Source organism: Homalodisca vitripennis, chromosome 3, assembly GCF_021130785.1.
Source record: "Homalodisca vitripennis isolate AUS2020 chromosome 3, UT_GWSS_2.1, whole genome shotgun sequence".
Taxonomy (NCBI): domain Eukaryota; kingdom Metazoa; phylum Arthropoda; class Insecta; order Hemiptera; family Cicadellidae; genus Homalodisca; species Homalodisca vitripennis.
Window position 1 is genome coordinate 140,505,639 of NC_060209.1, and position 13,935 is coordinate 140,519,573.

The following is a 13,935-nucleotide window of genomic DNA, read 5'->3' on the forward strand; positions in this document are numbered from 1 at the left end:
ATACCAAAGAACCAAAATTTGATTTCATGATTTTAAACCCTCTTAAAAACATGGCATGCAGGAACACGGTATACCATGTTCATACTATAAATAGTTTTATAAAACAAGTACTTTGTTATCATTTGAAATATTACGTACCTAAACTAAGGAAATTTGCATAATTGTCAGACCTGCCAAAAGGGATACTCCAATCCATAGCTAAAAGCTAGATGTATAATAATAGATCATGTACCTAGTTAAAATTCTCAAACTTTTTTCTATATTTACATTTATATAAAGCAATCAGTTATATCTACAAACGTCATCCATATTTATGGGCCATAAAAAGCTTTATGATTATACTATAAGAGAATGTACTGTAAGCCTCTCATCGTGCTATGAAGTCGGGTGTCTTGCTTGTATAAATCTTAGAGTATTGTATTAATTAAACTTTCTTTTATACATTTTAATTCAGTTAAGTCTATAACAACATGTCTAGTAATTTAAGCAACACATGAAAGAAGCAATGTTTACTTTTATCATGAAAATGCGTAAATAATGTTTTGAAAATATTAAAGCGTTTAATAGATATTTGGTTTCACAAACGAAATTCAAAAATAAGCTACCATCCCCGAAGACTTAAAAAACTGCTATTTATAATGTATTACCTATTTAGTAGCAGTGGATTTCAAATACATTTTGTGAAATAGTTTTAATGCGCCGTATTTTTAAGGTAGGCAAATTGTATACCGTTCACAAAAGGAATTGCATACACCTCTAATCACAGGCACTCTTTATTAAAATAATAGATGCGTTATTACCATGACCTATCTATCTTTACATTATTATTGATTCTTTTAGTACATATTTTATTAATTTTAGCCCAATTTTTGGAGATACCATAAATTTAAAATATTATAATATTGTGTTTTCTGAATTCAAATACTTAAAAACAAATTCTATTGTTAAATTATATTTTATATTGTGATGTATAGTATTTAAAATTCAAATTACCACCTTTAAATATCTTGAAAAATATCTAAAACAAACTACCATCATTATTACAGATTTGTGGCTGGACATTTACTGCAATTTTAAAATTTCATGTTATGGCCATTTTAAAATTATATACCTATCATATTTGGTAGTTTTTAAATTAATATATATTGAATAATATTTCAATCTCCTGCAGATATTTTCCTTATAACATTAATTATATGCGTAATAATAAAAATTAAATCCTACTTCAATTGTAAAACTGTTCAACGAGTTGTTATCATCGTTCCAAATTAACTCATCTGCATATCAAGAACCAGTACCAGGCATGCTGTAGGTAAAAATTTGTATCTAACCCAGTGGAAAGCAACTTAAGGCAAAACAATTTTGAAAACTTTTAATGTGTCACACAGATTCATAACTGATTAAATTCGGTAAAACTATTAACCAAAACGTGTTAATTAATATTTGATACATTTATTCTTTTGAAATATCGTTTAGCGTCAGTGCAGAGGTAGATAAAAGCAATTTCCTTCCTTTTGTGCTCATACCATTGCTAAAGAGTAAAGTACAATTCATTGCATCCTAATTCTCTTAAGATATTCATTTTTCGCCAGAGGTATTTTAATATGTAAACGTTTTCAAAAACAAACGGCTAGACACATTTAAAAAATTTTATTTACCTCAACTAAAAATTGGACTCTTTATGTCTTGGTTAGATGGGGGAGGGACTTAAATAAATGCATAATTAGGCCACACCAACTATCAAAGTAATAGTTTTTGATAAGATAAAAAAAACACTCCAATAAATTAAATCTTAACAACTCTTATGAAATGTTATCTATTTATAGTTTATGTATGTATATACATATATATATATATATATATATATATATATATATTTTATATATATATAAATGTGTATATATATATATATATATATATATATATATACTCTAGGTTGCTATCTAAATGGAATGATACCATGATAACAGTCCTTCGAAATTTTACGGACGCATAAACATATCCGCATTTTATTTCCATCATACATTAGTATCATTTATTTAAAGTTTTAAATGTTTTAGAGCTCCATTAAAATCTCAAACACGTTAATAGTCAAGTTCAACGCCATAATAGATTAATTACTAGCAACAAATCATGGATAAAGATAAATAGGCTACATTTTTAGGTCACCAAACAAATTTGATGAAATTAATTGTTTTTAATGTTGAATAACCCCAATGACATAGTTTTATATCCAAACATATATTGTGTTATGTAATTCTAAATGTTTCAATAAGGCAAAGGTAATGATAAAAGAATGTACTCGCTTAGGGTTAGCGAAGCCTAATAATTCAGTAAGGGCTTAAAACCAGCATTGAATTCGATTATGGTGCATGTCACTCCATAGGTATTGGCTGAGTGTCAGCAAACATTTTTACATTGCTCTTATGAGTAACCGTGATGGCAACGAGAAAATCAGAGTAAATAAATATGTAAACAAACTGGTAACAGTTATATGTGATTTTATCATGACACACTAAAACATGTATATAGCTATAAACTTAAATTTTGGTATGCAACTTCTGCGAAGTATGCGAAATATGGTGTATTATATTATCACATATAACTGTTATCAGTTCTTTACATATTTTACATACAGGTAGTATATATATTCAAATATAATATCCATATATTTTTTAGGAATCTACTATAGATTAGCTACTAGTTTATAATTAGAGATATTGCCCACGCTTAGACTAGGAAATACTTATAGACTTTTATTAAAGATCCCTCGCCACGTAATTAACACAAGTCTGCTATGGGAACGTTCAGACTTACCATTGCCTCAGTTATTACAAAAGGTTATGAAATGGCCGTCCAATCAAAACACTTCAAAACTAGACGATTATAATTTTATATTTATACCGTATGATCCAGTTTCCGAGGGAGTTCATTTATTGATAGCAAGTATATTGATAACTCGAGGCTGATTTTATAACCTTCTTACACGTTCTTTTGCCTTAAATAATATACATAAAATACTACAGATCTCCACCTTATTGATGTTAAATATCCGATTTAAATGCATGAAGACGCTGTGACCGCTACGAGGCTAAAACAGGTATTAACGTTTGTAGTATTAATAATAATAACACTTATTATTTCAAAACGTTCCGTAATCACTTGTGCACTGACTTGAAAATGTGAAGTTTCAATTAAACTATTCTTTTAATTAAAAATGTTTTAATTAAAGATTAAGTTTAGGTAATTTTTACTACATGTGAAACCAGTGGATTCAAACTATAGCTGATTAATGAAGGGTTTATAACCAATTTAAATTGAGTAATGCTTTAAAATTATATTAAGGTTAACTGTACATAAAACCAGGCAGTATAAAGCACCTTTATAGCTCTATATTAACCTTGTCATAAAAATACCAATTTACTGTTTGACTTGGTTTGTTTAAGCTGCTTATTACTTTCGTCGATAGTTATTACTTTCTTCTTCTTTGACATTAATGATTGATTGTACAAATATATATATATATATATATATATATATATATATATATATAAAATAACAAAATACTACAGGAAAAATAATAAAAAATGACTTGTTGGATCACTCAGTAGAGGATGCTACCCAGAATTATTTAATCTCCAAAAATAGCTGCAGCCCCGTTATGAAACGCCGTCCCCGGTGAGAACTTGACGTATAGTGACGTCATACCCAGCGGGAGACCGAGACTAAGGTCCAGACACATAATGACGTAATTGAGTGAAAGGCCGGGGCGGGACAGTCTCCTGACCCAATGTGGGACTAGTCTGGAGGAAGCCACCGCAGAATTGTGGAATTTGGAGTATTATTGTGTCACATAAAGCTGCGCGCCCACTGGGTCGGCACGGACGGTCGGTACGGGATTTTTCAAAAGTTAAAAACATTGAATTAAATGAGCATGCGCCCACTGCGTCGGCAAGGCCGTCAACGGCGTTCCGCACCTTCGGCATGTCCGATAGAAAGTCCGGAGCTACGAACTGTAGGATACTTCGGGACGGTCCTCCTTTTTCCTATTTTAACATCCTCCTCTTCTTCCATAAAAAACGCACTCACTACCGCAATTTCCTCCTCCACATCCATCTTTCAACAGATCCTCTCCCAAACCGTCTTCTGTTTTGGCGGAAGGCGGATGGAGGCAGGGCGGAACACCCGATCCTGTGCTAAAAAATGTTGTGACGGCCGTATCAACCGTACCGACCCAGTGGGCGCGTAGCTTAACGGTCACACACTACACGTGCACAGGTCTAAAGAGGATCCAGTGCTGAATAAATTTCGGGTGTACCAATTATTATTTTATTTCGTTTTATTTGATTCTAGAAGAGGATGAACCTCATCGCCTACAATCATATTTGTTAACATTGGATTACAACATCATAGTTGACAGCTGCCCATTATTGTATTCTAGTAGCAATACTGCATGATTGTTTAAGTGAAAATACAACTCAAGTACATCACTTTTATCGACTGATATAGATTTCAGACATATTCAACAACCGACGCGACGGAAGGTGGAACAATTGCATTGGTGATGTAGCAATATGGGAAATCACTCGCCAAATGTTATAACGTGGCTAAAGATAAAGTTAAGCCATTTTAGTTTGATTATAAATCATTGTTTATTAAATTAATACTTCCGTTACGTTTGAATGTATGTAACGATTGTTATTTTATTTTCAATACATTATCCAATTTGTTGTTACAAGCATTTAAATGGCAGAGTTTATTAACGTAACTATTGTTTTACTCTGCTATTAACGTTAACTAACCACTCAGACACAAAATTGAAAATACAACTGTACTTCGAAGAATATTAGAGAAATAAAATATAAATTTATTCACATCTTGCTTTCTTCAGAAATTGCTACAGTATTTGATACAATATCTAAGCTAGCCTTGCTTTCTTGTTTGCTTTTTTTAGTTTATGGATAAAGCAAAAATCTAGTTTTTTTGTAGAAGTAAACTATGCAGTCTCCACATTTTCAAATAAATTGGCCACTTTTATTCTAATATTTCGTAAACTATAGTTATCTTTGTGACTCCATACGTTATCGGAAAATATCAAGGATTGCCCAAACAGTTGTACTGAAAATAAAAACTACTATTAATTTAATGGATTATTCACTTTATCTAGTAAACATCCAATGGAATAATCCATTAGCAGATAAGACGAGAAATCTTTTGTTCAATTCTAGTAATATTTTATCTTTTATTTAAATTTTATCAGCATAATATATATATATATATATATATATATATATATATAAAATCTGAATATACACATTATGTACAGAAAGGAATAATTCTATATAGAATAAATTCGTTACTTCAAAAACTATTTCTTTCGGGAAATTAGATACACAGTCATTGAAGTAAATTAGTAAATATTTTTGCAGACCTTCATTGCCATATATTTTTGGAGTTTGGCACGATTAGTTACGATGAAAAGAAACTAGCGTAATATTTTTATATTATATAGTACTTTTAAAATATTTTATATTAAGTAACCTGCATTTACAGACGTTCTCATTAGTAGGAACATTATAAGCTAGGAGAAGTAAAGTAAATGAAATATTGATAAATAATCAAAGTAGCCTAATTCACTAACACTCAACACAAACATGTAGCTCATACGTATTTAGTTACAATTTATTAGTACCAAAAGCCTCACAATCCCTTGTGTTTTTCACAGGTCTCGTTGACGTTTTGCCTTTGTTCCATCCACTAACAGTTTCAATAAATACATTTCGAAAACCTAACAAACGACGAGAGGTGTTTTCCAAAACTCACTACAACCTAAGACAACACTGCGACGTAGACTTCGTTAAGTTTATTGTCCGTATTGTTTATGAATTCAACGTCTAAAGTGGATTAATCATTAATAAGCCCTTCTTCGTATAGGGCCTCATTCCTGAAAGCCTTCCCTCTCCTTAACACCTAATTCACCATATATCATTCTAATTCCATCTCCTTCAAACTCTAGTGAACTGTCCTCACTACTAGCCTCGAAAATATATTCCATGCCAGTGAAAAATCTAACCATTATTCCAAAAAGACAAATAAACAACCTTTTGAGGTGATAAATGTTATGTGTAAATAGCTTCATCGTACATGCACAGTTGTAAGTATTGTTATTTCACGTTATACGTCCAAGAACTCACTCCACTTGCTCTTTGTTAACTTCTAAGTAAAGGTTATGATTCCTAGAATATGGGCGTTCAGATCTAGATAAAGCATCAGTGAAGTGCACGGATGCAAGTTTGTGAAGAAGAGCAAACGTGATTGGCCAAGAGCGGTTAACCTTTCGCCTGATTGGCGGATCCTGGGTCAAGGACGGTTACGTCCGCGCTCCCCGCTCGGTATGTTCCGCTGTTAGTAGAACACAAACACAGATATAGCACAGAATGTGTCCTAGCCTGGTGTGAGTGCGTTCTCTCCCGCGGCGCCATCGGTGGTGACCTTTGCCTCCCAGGACATATATCTTCAGTGAAATGTACGTCTTGTAAAACATGAGATTGATAATCACTGATAAATAATGCTTGAACAGTAGGTTTCATCACTAAGAAGCAAAAGTTGTTTTCGGTGCGCAATCGAGTTTCCGAGACGAAGTACGTTTCAGCGCTAAAAGACAGCGCTTTTGCTCCTTGCGGTGATGGTTCTTAATAGTTCGGAAAACTAAATTAAAACGTATATGTTTTGTTTAATTTATATTACATAACAACTCAGCATAGTCATATCGTCAAGTATCATAGCTGTTATTTACGTAGACCAATAAAAAAACACGTATGTGAACATATCTAAAATGATACAATATTTATCAAATAGATTCAAATAGAAGAAGTAACAAAGGCAAGACTACCAAGCCCCCCTCTCCCTCAACTATCATTATAATAGCAAGAACATGCCTGTAGGGCACAGTTCTTGTTTTTATGAATTACAAAACATAAAAGAGTAAACTTGCAGTGAATTTTTTTTTATTACACGACCCATGAACGTATTTTACAGAATTTCCTCATCCTTAAAAAATAAATATTGTGAAAAAGTTGAAATGGCCGTAAGCCGTAAATATTATTACTTGCAAGATTGTATACTTTATTTTTGTGGAAAATCATATAAATACGGGATAGTGTTTTAGCCCTGAATTTCTAATGTTATAGTCCACCATTTTTAAATGTTTTTAAATTGTTTTCAAAATTGTGTTTTTCAGGTGTAGCGTAGATACATTACAAAATTGTATAATTATAATATACAGCAATAACAATGGGTAGAGCTACATTTTATTGTGTAACATTAAAAATTACTTTTCTCTTTAATTTCACTAAAAACCAGTTAACCACAGGTAACCACGTGATGTAAATGTAAAACAATATTCTTTATGGAAGACGTTTAAAATGAGGCACAACATGACGTTACCTTACATTTAAATATTTTTAAGTTATATTCATATTAACATTTAAAAAACTTTGAGGGTGGATACATTTTAGTAAATTTGTTCATGTGACATGTCGTTTAAAAAGATTATTTTTTGTACATAAAGATTTTTTATTGCTTTAATTAAAAGTTTTTGCAAAACATCAGGTGTTGCATAAAACCCAATTTTGTTATTTTTGGCCAGCCATTTTGAAACAGTAAAATATTTTGGAAATCAAACAAAAATATTTCTGTCAAATATAGCTTAAATACATTAGCTGCGGTGGACTCACCTCCAACTGCCCTAAACTCGGTACATTATCGTGTCGTAGTGAAGGTTTAATATACTATGTACCATATTATGTCATAGGTTTATATTTTAAAAATTTATGATTCTAACCCAGGAAGTCCAATTTTGGCACGTATTGTTACTTAATTTGGATGAAATTGTTTCAAATACAGGGTGATTCATGAAGTTCTCCCCCACTTCTACAGCACATTGTACTAGTAAAAATAATGAAAAAATGTTATATAAACATAGGTCCGAAAACGCTTCGTTAGCGAGTTACAGCTAGCGAAAGATTTCGCCTGAAATTCCTGGGTAAAGAGTAAAAATAAAGCCATACTGAACTTTTGGAAAGGTTAATTAAGTAAGAAATATCGTGGATTATTATGTATTTTTACCTGATAAAGCTAATAAAATAGGTTTCAGAACTGTACCTGTAGTAGTTTTTGAGGGATTCAGGGTTAAATGCAAAAAATTGGGGGCACGAAACAATGTTTTTTTTAAGTTTGATGTACAATAACTTTGTTAAATTGGTAATAAATACATAAAATCAACAAACATTAATTGTAGAAAATTAAATTCTGAGAAAAATTGATATAATCAAAGTCTAAAATAAAACAGAAATAAGTACCAAAAAATCGATTTTATTCAGTATAATACATTACTAGTTTTAAGCAAAATTAATCAGGTTGGGCCAACCGTACGCACCTTTTTATAATAGATGTTCGAAAATGAGGCCATCATTATCAATACATTTTTGCAGCACGTTTGTGTATTGCTTTTGTTGCGTTTATTAATGTTTCAGGACTTCCCTGTATCTGCACAGCCGAAATCCATAATACGGGCAAATAATTCATCACGAGAATTCACTTTTGTCTTGTATACAATGTCTTTCATCCATCCCCAGATGCAATAATCCAATGGAGATAGATCTGGTGATCTTGGTGGCCAAGGGTGAGGCCCTCCACGACCAATCCAGTGTCCAGGAAATTGATTATTTAAGTAAGCAGAAACGGCACGTGAAAAAGTGGGGAGGTGCTCCGTCATGCTGGAAGTACAAATTTTGTCTGAGATGTAAAGGAACATTCTCTAACAGCTGCGGCAACTCTTCTTGAAGGAAATGCAAATAGAACTCAGCATTTAGGCGTCCAGGTAATATGAAAGGTCCAATCAGCCGATTGTGCAAAAGGCCACACCAGACATTGACGCTAAATCGGTGTTGAAAGTTCTGTTCCACTACCTCATGTGGATTTTCTTCTGCCCATGAAGTGTTCATTGTGCAAGTTATTGACACCATCCCGAGTGAATTGTGCCTCATCCGTAAACAAAAATACGCTTGTAGGGTTGATTATTAATATTCAAAAAGTTGCAAAACTCCAAGCGAAGCGGACCATCCCCTAGCTGTAGATGTTGAACCTTTTGTTTATGAAACGGATAAAATTTGTTTCGATTAAGTGACCTCCACACCGTTGACTGCGAAACTCCTATCCGCCTAGAAATACGTCGTGTACTTACACCTGGACTGCGATGAACAGCATTAATAACAATATCATCATCAAGTTGGACAGCTCGTTCATAATTGGTTCTAGTACTTGGTAGTGATCCTGTTTCCCGAAGAGTACGAAAAAGTTCCTGAAATTGTTTTGGTATCTGGAATCCTCCTATTAGGGTTAACGTAGTTCATATTCTTCTACAGCAGCTCTAGCATTACCATTACAGTAACCCAAAATAAAAACCATATCAGCGTATTCCTCTGATGTAAATTAAGTATGGCATTTTTTCGCTGAATAAACAACCGAATTATAAACTCACAGAAAAATTGCATTTAATAACACGATTCACAGAACCCGATCTCCTGCTGTAGCTTGCAAAACACCACTAATACACAGTTCTAACGTAACAGTACAGGAATACCATTGTTGATCAGCTGTTATTCGTGCGTTACCAACTTACGTTACAAGAAATTAATAAAACAAAAAACTGCATTTCGATGATTAGTAAACAATAATGGAAAAAAATGTTTGCTTCATTTATTTTCGAACATTTGATGTAAATTTGTATTTAAAAAAAAAAATACAACGTAATAAAACATGACATTTTTATTTACAAACAAATTTATTTAACAGTTAATCTTGTTTTCTCAATTTATCTCATCATTAAGGAACAAACATTTTGTTTTTGTTTTATTTTAACTAAATACCGTACGGTATTTCTTTACAGCTAGTAATGTATTATACTGAATAAAATCGATTTTTTGGTACTTATTTCTGTTTTATTTTAGACTTTGATTATATCAATTTTCTCAGAATTTAATTTTCTACAATTAATGTTTGTTGATTTTATGTATTTATTACAATTTAACAAAGTTATTGTACATCAAACTTAAAAAAACATTGTTTCGTGCCCCAATTTTTTGCATTTAACCCTGAATCCCTCAAAAACTACTACAGGTACAGTTCTGAAACCTATTTTATTAGCTTTATCAGGTAAAAATACATAATAATCCACGATATTTCTTACTTAATTAACCTTTCCAAAAGTTCAGTATGGCTTTATTTTACTCTTTACCCAGGAATTCAGGCGAAATCTTTCGCTAGCTGTAAACTCGCTAAACGAAGCGTTTTCGGACCTATGTTTATATAACATTTTTTCATTATTTTTACTAGTACAATGTGCTGTAGAAGTGGGGGGAGAGAACTTCATGAATCACCCTGTAGATTCCCTCTATATAAATTAGGCGGGTTACATTGTGTTCTAACCTTTCTCTTAACATACGTTTAGGACACCCAGTGTACAACGAATATATATATTGTGATATATCGCTCTTTGCTGTTAGTGTCAGGAATTAATATTTAGATCTGCAGTTATACACCTCTACATTAGAGTTATATGTCTCTAATGATGAAAGTGGAGTTATGTAATAAGATACATTTTTTAAATAACAAAAACTACTTATAAAATCTTTGGTCCTTTATTTTACTTTATAAATGATCAGCTACTTAGTCATTTTTATTTAAAACGTTAAAATTAACAGGGTCAAAAGTTTCCTGTACAAGATGTAGCCTAATCGTAATATTAGGCCCATAAAACAATGTTAAACTTCAAACAACTGTTTAACTGTACTTAACACACCAAAGCAATTGCTGAGGAGGAACAATATCCATCTTATGGGAGGTCCTTCCAAATTTATCTCTCATTTATAACAGGTCCACCTTAAAGGTTTGTGGCAAGTATTCACCCCAATTCATGTTTTTTGTTAAGACTAATTAAACGACCAAACAAATAAATATTTGTTACTATCTTCAAAACTGTAGTTTTATTTTTATCAAAGTGATTCACTTATACATACTATTGAATACGATACACTGTGATACTCCGATTGTGTGGTTTCGTCTACCGTTTCAAGCATGGCAGTGAACCGGCTTAGACTCGTAGTGAATTGTCCAGGCGAGTTTCATGATGAAAACTGTATGTGTGATATTCTTTTTAAGTTTTTCTTCTTCGACCATTTGATGCATAAATAGGTACAATTTTATGTAAGAATCACACACAAATTGTAAGTTATTAAATTAAATATATCTGAGAAGATATACATGAGAATGTATCCATGATAATATGGTTATTGATTGGCCTCCTCATAATAATGTATCAATGGCCATATAAACCTCGTTTTTACGGTTTTCGTATAGTTTCCAGTCAACGATTCCAAAATTTTAAAATAATATGACTCGGTAGGCCTAATGCAATATTGGCATTAAAATCCTTAATATACACTTATTGCAAATTTAAGCTTAATATACAAATTTTGTTTCTAAAGTTTCTGTAATTAGTACCAAAATACAATTTCTCAAGCTGAGGGAGCGTGTGTGGTAGGGTCATTTTTCCATAACCACAATACAAACTTAAATTCCCAGTTGAATATTTTCACAATCAAAATAAAGTCAGTACAGTATTGATATTTAACACATATATCCACAAGATTATGAGATGTGTTTTGAAACATGATTTAAAAAAACACAGTGGTATTCATTAATGGAATGATTTTCTTGTGATCTAATATAGATCTTTCGTTTTAATTCTAACATTGTACTTTGTTTCTTAGAAACTGGTTTTTTAGTCACTGAGGGACATTTATAAGTACTTAAGTCAAAAAATATTACATCATAGTTTCCTCCATCTATGTTATTTGTAAAAAATATGCAAGTATCTAATTATGTATTCATCATATACCATATGTACAGTATGAAAAAATGTTAATCAAAGAAGTAGGGTACCAGGTAGGCCTAGTCTTCTGAGAATGAAAAAAGCTCGGTTTCAGTGAATTTTTTCGTGAAGGACTGGTTCGCACCGTTTCCTATTGAAGAGGATAGCTTCACATAAGGTAGTATTTACCTTTACTCTACACTTAGTAAGAGATGGTCCTGGGAACTCGAGTTTTCGCTGCATGTGCATGCTTAATGTATGAAAATACGCCAACCGCATGTAGAAACATGCATCTTCCCTGTAGAATTAGAGATCTATCCTTGGATCTAGTAGAATGACACTGATACTCCATAGATACAATTATTTTACTACCTAAACAGTACAATTTAATATCAAACAAAAACAAGTTAACATCTGAAAATCATACTATTATTCTTAAAGAGTAAATCTCTAGAACTTCATAACAAATTTGGGTATTTTTTATTTGAAATACTCGATTAAGTCCAATGAAGGTTCTTATGAAGAGACATATTGGAGAAGAATATTTTTGTAGTTCTGAAAAATAATAAAAGTATTTATGAAACATAATCCAAATTTAACTGGCAATTTGACAGTTATAGACGCTTTCAGCTGAAGTTTGTGAAAGAGACTGAAACATTTGTTAACATTAATTCGTAAAAGTAACAATACTTCTTATTTCAACATTTTCTGTAATTAGAGTTAAATTTAGCTAAAGTTTATCCAGATAATAAAATTAGACGTTTTAGTTAAAATCTACTTTTAACTGTACATTTTAGAAAATATAAAGTATTTTTGAACTCTATGACGTATAAACTTATTATTTTTTATTACTACTCTATGTTATTTTCTGCTTTCTGCTGCTACCTGCCCTGTGCATGACTCAATCCTAAATCCAATCGAGAGATAGGCTAAGTCAGTACGTACCTGTAACCGTTACTTCTGATACCGTTACTCGGCGATACTGGCTACCGTTACAAATACTGGCTACTTGAAGTCAGTATTTCCGTACTGATAACGTTTTAAATACCAGATACTCTAACTCAGTATTTCAGTAGGCTATTTGTAACGCCAATACTGGATACTTGAAATCAGAATTTCCGTACTTCTAACGCTTAAAATACTGAGTATTTTCTCTAATAAAAACACAGTTTTGTAAATGCTTTGATGTATTGTGAAGTAGCAATATTTTCCAGTGGGAGTGTTGTGATCGCGGTATTTATTTTGTATCTGTCAGCCTCATCATTATTTCAGTATTCGGTATTAGTGAGGATATTAGTACTTCAGGACTATTACATTAATCAGTACGAGAAAACATCTGTATGTTATGACCATATGGAGCACTAGATAGGTATTTCTCTCTGTTTATTTGGTTCTCAGTAATCGTTACAGATACTGGAGAAAAGGAACCTTTTACGAAGTACTGATTACTGAAATACCATCTCACCTCTAATCCAATCCCAGTTCTCAATTCTTATTCTTAGTAACTGTTACTGTATGCTGTTGTGTTAGGTTGTGGTTAAGATATAAAGGAATGTAAGGTTGTTTTCTGATTTAAATGAGGAAATTTTAAATTTATACTTATATTTAATTGATAAAACTATCGCATTACTTGTCATTATAGTTGGCATTTACATGGTAGGTAAAAAAACACCTTATTCTTATGTGAATTCATATTGGATTAACCTAAAAAGTAATAGTCTAGATACACATTTTTATGCTGAATCCTCTTATCCTAGTTAACTCAAGACTATAATTTTAAAAAACCATTACTTGACAAATAGTTACCATAAACTTGGTAAAATATTGACATGTTTATCAATTTCATTCTTACAAATTACATGTCACTTCAAAGCAAATTTACTTAATTGTTTTAGGCTCTGGGAGGTTTTCCCATTTTCTATGATTTTGACATTTTACAGTGTTGTGCTCAATAGACAAAGTAGCCTACATTTTACTCCTTGAATCCTCTTATTAAATGTGAT

General features: G+C 31.9%; 2 protein-coding genes across 3 annotated transcripts in view; one reads left to right on the plus strand and one right to left on the minus strand.

Moving 5' to 3' along the window:
• The window catches only part of LOC124357594, a 37,607-nt gene that overhangs the window by 16,854 nt on the left and 6,818 nt on the right, over positions 1–13,935 (minus strand). The window lies entirely within an intron of this gene.
• LOC124357592 (putative ATP-dependent RNA helicase DHX57) overlaps positions 13,169–13,935 on the plus strand; it is a 51,836-nt gene continuing 51,069 nt past the window's right edge. Inside the window, exon 1 of one of the 2 annotated variants that reach the window (XM_046809513.1) lies at positions 13,169–13,301. The gene's annotated coding sequence lies outside the window, so the exon portion shown is untranslated. Of the gene's footprint in view, positions 13,302–13,429; positions 13,589–13,935 lie in introns of those variants that run through there. The other variant, XM_046809512.1, reaches the window with a different exon arrangement.